Genomic DNA, 6000 nt, shown 5'->3' with positions numbered 1-6000 from the left:
GAAACACGGTAGAACCAATACCCCTGCCATTGCTGATCATTGTTTTAACGCTGTGAGCTCACACGAAATAGATTTTTCCAAGACGAAGGTACTCTGCAAACCCTATCATCAGAGATTTGTTCATAAAGCCATCCAAATATATAAACACAGACACAACTTCAGCCGAGATGATGGGTACAAACCGAGCAATCATTGGAAGGACGTTATTAACTAAGTAAAGTCTTAACTGACTGTGATGTTTCCATCCTACCTGCCTATGTCAGCTGTTATTTCCGACTCTCTGTGTGTGTGTCTCTCTCTCTGTGTTTCTCTCTCATCATGTGTACCTCTTGCTCTTAGGTTTTTTTTTTCTATTGCCCAGCTCTCTGACATTGACATGCTAATCTTTCCATTGGCACACCTCTGCTGGTTGGGCCGTCTCACATTGACATGCTAATTTTTCACATTTACAGCTTCAAATCAAGATTTACGTACAAATTCCTTCTCAAGCTCCTTTCACTTACCCTTGGGTTGGGCCCACCAAAAATATTATATATATAAAAGTAAAAAATTGTCTGTTTGTCGGTTTGTGGCTTTGTGTGTGTTCGCGCGCTTGTGAACGATTTCGTTCTCCAATGGTGGGGTTTACATAAAATAGAAATAGCCAGGTACTACACCGTAAACCCTGCCGTGAGCAAGCGATATTCCTTTTTCACATCCGTCAACTTTGAGTTAGTTTAATTAGCGATTTAGCGCGATTTTTGTGCGCTTCACATGCATTTATTTATTCATGACACATGCACGACCATACCAACTCACGTGCCTTTGGTGGGGGGGACAGGCCATGACAAGTCGCACACCTTCGGTGGGAGTGAGGGGGACATTTTCTTTCGCGTTAAAATGCTATAAAAATACAATAAACGCTGACGTTAATTCTTCACTGTGTGATGTCCCCCCCACCCCGATGCGTGCAGTTATTACTACTATACACTCGGTAGATGCTACCACTATAGGCCGTAGATATTGCTGCAGAGCGGCTGGGGAGATCGTGGCTGGGGGGGGGGGGGGGGGGTCAGGGGTAGCAGCCCAGCCCTAGCCTGCCAAGGTGCCACCTCGGCTGGCTGGACAACCTAGGCGAGGCCGGAGGCTCTGCACGGGACAAGGCCTCACCACGTCACTCTGTCAGGTGAGTACTTTGTGCGATGGAGTCGATAAATGCTGCTATAGAGTCAGCATGTACTACTGTAGTGATAGCAGGTACCACCACAGTTCAGTTGATATGCACTGCTGTAATCATAGCAGGTACCACCACAGTCAGTACGCATTGCTGTTAGATTTTTAAGAGTAGTTTTGAAATATTTTTTTGGCCCGGGCAACGCCGGGTATATAAGCTAGTCCTATATAAACTCTTGTTGCAGCAGCTCTTTCTCCTACGTCAGCAGTCCTCCTGCTGTGTTTGTTTCACACCTGATGACAGTTGCTTGTGTTGCGATCGAAGTGTTGTGATCTATTATTTTTTTAACTTCATTGGGTCAGCTATAAAAACGTATTATGTAACACAGAGTAGTATTATTAGGTAGGATATCATGGACAGTAGGACAGTAGTAGTGGGGGTGCAAACCAATTTGGCCGGCGAAGATCCCCACAGAAAATCTGTCTTTACAAAATTCCAGTGAGATGACAGAAGTGATACAGACAATATATCGTATTGAGATTTACATAGGGCCTTATTCCAAGATGCTTTGCAGCAATCATAAATGTATACAAATGGTACATATGATGAATGTGGTTGAGATAAAGGGTGGGCCTATTAAAAGTAGTGGTGTAGTTACGGTGAAAGTTGGGAGAGATTAGGGGGAGGGTTTAGGGTAGTGATATGGGTTGGGGTTAGCTTTGTCGTAGCTGGGGGTGTCAGGGAGTAGCAGGAGGATGGGCTAGGGAGAAGAGATGAGTTTTAATGGAAGAAAGGAAGCAGGTTAGTGACGATGATTGATGTGCAGTGGGAGTTTGTTCCAGTGAGGGGGAGCAAGAAGGGAAATTAACTGAAAGCAAGACTGGGCGCAGGGCGAGGGAGGCCTAGAGAGGGACATTCGAGCCTGGGAACGAGATAGAGTGAAGATAGACATTCAATCATTTCATGAGAGATGTGGTGGGATGATAGATGATTCATACAGGATGGAGATCATAGCGATATATGGCGTTTTTATGTCAATGAGCTTGTTGTGTTTTTAGGATTTTCATTTGAGCTGATATTTTACGCATCCCTGTTTACTAATTAAGCGGAGGCCATTTGAGTTTCTTCGATCCCGATATGTCTGCATCGGTTTACTTTATGTCTACCACATTAATTTTGTCAGTGTTGCTGATGGAAAAGGGCGGTCACGGTGGGAGTGGCAATGATGCCAACGTCAATTTTCCCAAAAAGATCAATCCAAGTACAGGTGTCCTTCGAATTACGAAATGGAATGCGTTCTACAAAAAAACACAAGTACCACTAAATTTCGTAAATCGGAACGGCTCATCCCATTCATGTAATGCTAAAAGTCAGGCATGTGTTTCGAACAGTCATTCTAACTCTACTTCCAAGCTAAAAACATACACCTGTATCATTTTTCACATCACAAATTACAATTGAAAACATAACTATAAAAACGATTGAATAGTTATTAATTTAAAACTAAAATAATGAACGTTTTCAGGGAACTCGCCAAAAGATCTGCTGCATGTTGGAATGACTGGCAAGTCGATGTGGAGGCGTTACTGTTGCACTGCAGGGACACCGTGACGCTGTTGTGAATGAATGACAACGCAGCCTCACGATGGCTTCTTGTTTGATGATCTCGTGCCGTAGTGAAATTTCGTTCACGTGGAAATTCTATTTCGTGAATCGAAAAGTGTCCATAATTTGTCAATTGCGTTCACGCAAAATTTCGCAAACCGGACCTTTGTAAATCGAGGATTGCGTTTACAGTACTGTATCAACGCAGATGATTTATGGAACTTTAACCAGGACTTGAATAATTTTGAAACGACTAAACAACTGAAAGGCTATAAATACCGCCCATTGATTTGTGAGAATAAAGAATTAAATATATATCATTCGTAATTAGACGGAAATATTGCACCTCACTAACAAAAACACTGCAGGCTTTGAAAAATAATAATAGCGAGATAATACTGTAGTTTTAATTAGTTCCACTGTCAGCTGATTAGGGCAGGATGGGCTAGCTGTGAATGCTGAATATTCAATAACACTACTTCCCCCCTCAAATACAATTTATGAAATGAATAACTTCAGTAATTCACAAATGGCAGCATTAAACAAATGGACGTTGCAACCAGGCAATGTTCAAGGAAGAAATACCAGCCATTGTCAATCCACTTGCTGTAATGAAGTCCTCGCCGTGACGTGCGCGTCATGCGGGTTGCTTGACCATATTTCACCACGTTGGTCAGCGAGCGCGGGTCGGACCGGTTAACACATCACCCGGCGACGGTGCAAGCCGTAGCCAGGAGCCACGCACGACACCTAATGTTTGTTTGGGCCGCGGACCACTCAGCCGATTAGCACGGTTGGCTATGTACGGTGCGAAAGAAGTTCAACATACATACGACCATACACACAGACGATACATACCTACGTACATAGAGCGATGCAAATATTTGCGCGAACTGCCCAGCCATCCCAGCACTGGTGACAAAACGCAGTCGTTTATCTCTCTAATTACCAGCAAAACAAAATGGTTCATATTGCCGGAACATAAAAAAGCCAGCTAGAATTTTTATTCAGGGGGGGCATTTAAATCTTAGGGATTTGTGTAGTTTAATCAGGGTAGTTTACCTCACTTATTTTTTGGTATTATTAAATACCGTAAGTACAATATAAACATCCGCTATAACCTGCGTTTGCATCACAGACCGCGGACCACTGGTAGGTCAGGTCGGACCACACTTTGAGAATCACTGCACTCCACCCATCACCAGCAGTCATCCCAGTCACCTCTCACCTGTAGGTGGCGATGGAGGATAGCTGGGGGACTATTTTAAGTGCCAGTCACATACTTGTCAACCCATACGGTTTATCGCTATTCTTGTACAGGGAAATTTAGTTTTCAGGTTCATACGGCGTAGAGCCGTTTCAATAAGGGCAAACATTTTTTGTCTATTTGTTTGTGTTTCTCCCTTGTGATAGACTTGGTAGGATGAACGTTGAGATTTATACGGGTACAGGGTGACCAATAAGGTCTGAATTGGTCAGTAATAAGGTAGGCACTAATAAGGGGTTGACAGGTATGCACATACCAAATGGGCCTCAAAGCGCACTAAACCCCACACAAGTGCTACGGTGACAACGCTACCATTTTGTGTTTGCGTTGGTGGCTGTTGTACAACTATACAAACCCAATGGGTATATTCCCCATCATGATGTGGACAGAGATATGAAGCACTTTCTAAATGAGATCCATGAATTATGCAACACAAATGTGGTGTGTGTGTCTGTACATGATCGGCTCCGGTTTGACAGCAGAGGTCTCGCTCTGAATCAGTCGAGTGGCGTTATCTTTTCATCAGTTGCATCACGCTGTGTGGAAGCTACCTGATCTGTTGCTCCACACGAAGTTTCAGGTCTTCTCGGCCACAGTCATGCCCTCCCTTCTCTACGCTTGCGAAACGTGGACCCCCCCCCGTAATGGAACATCTTCGCCGGTTAGAAACATTTAGGCTGGCCTGATTACGATCCAACCTGGGTTTAACCAGGCTGGATTGTGTGAGGAGCTCACAAATCCTTGAAACATCTGGACAAAGTCCCATTGGTGAGCTCCTTCGGCAGGCAAGGCGGTTGGCTGGGTCATGTAGCCCGCATGCCCAGCCACCGTATACCTAAACAGCTTTTGTTCGGCCGGATAGAGGGAGCTAAACGGGCGCGGCACGGGCTAGAGAAGAGATAGAGTGATGTGTTACAATAGGATGTGGAGCTGAGTGGACTTGCCAATGACTGGTACCAGCGGTGTCAAGATCGGCCTCTGTGGAGGAGGCTCGTGAAGGATGCTGCTACTGGGCAGTTGAAGTCGCCCTCCAACAACAACGGAGGGCAGAGGAGCGCAGGGCGGTTAGAACACAGCAAGTTGGCGCAGTAGGGAGCACAGGTGGTGCATCAGTCAGTCATCTCAGTCGACCCATGGCACCTGGATCTGCCCCATGACCACCTGCCAGCGGGCGTTTGACACTTCACGTGGCCTCAACGTACACATAGACTGGCACAAGCGCCGTGGTGATGTCACCGCCACTTAGTGGCGAATAGCGGTTGTTGTTGTACACACTGTTTACACACTGCACCAGGTACTCATTTGAGGCTGAGTCGGTCCTGGGCCTCCCCTAGGTCGACTCAGCCTCGAATGAGTACCTGGTGCAGTGTGCAAACATCGCCACTAGGGATACAAAGGTGGCCGGGCGTGGTGTTGGCAACCCACCTCCTCTGACAGCACTTGCCCCAACAGTCTGTTACAGGCTATACGGGAGATATTTGTGCTACGAACCCGGCGAACCGAGTTCGATTCCCGCTCACAGCCAATATCAGTGCCGAACATCTGAACCGCTCATGGGCATCCCCGAGATCGACTCAGCCCTAAATAAGTACCTGGTGCGATATGAAGGCAGCTGGGCGTGGTGTTGTCCACCCAGCCCCTCGTGCGCCGTGTCGGCCTTAATAGGTGCTCGCCAACAGCCTGTTCAGGCTATACGGGGGATCTTTGTCTTTGTACACAGTGCGGCACTTAGTCTAAGCTGTATCCTTGCTAGTTCCAGGCAGGCCTGGCTTGTTCCACACGCCCAGATGAGGCAACGTTGGGGAATCCATCAGAAGCTGACCTCTTGCCACAGCCCTGTTGACCTCTCCATCTGGACGATGGTAGCATGCCCGCCTGGTATCCAGCGCAGCGGAGGCGACGGTTGACGGATCGCACGACTGTTGTAAAACTCCCTTCCCGATAGGGGACGAGGTGCCACACTACATACACCTGG

The sequence above is a fragment of the Lampetra planeri genome, chromosome 19 (assembly GCF_965212315.1).
Source record: "Lampetra planeri chromosome 19, kcLamPlan1.2.h2, whole genome shotgun sequence".
NCBI lineage: Eukaryota > Metazoa > Chordata > Hyperoartia > Petromyzontiformes > Petromyzontidae > Lampetra > Lampetra planeri.
The sequence above is the reverse complement of the archived record's forward strand: the minus strand, read 5'-3'. Positions refer to the sequence as shown.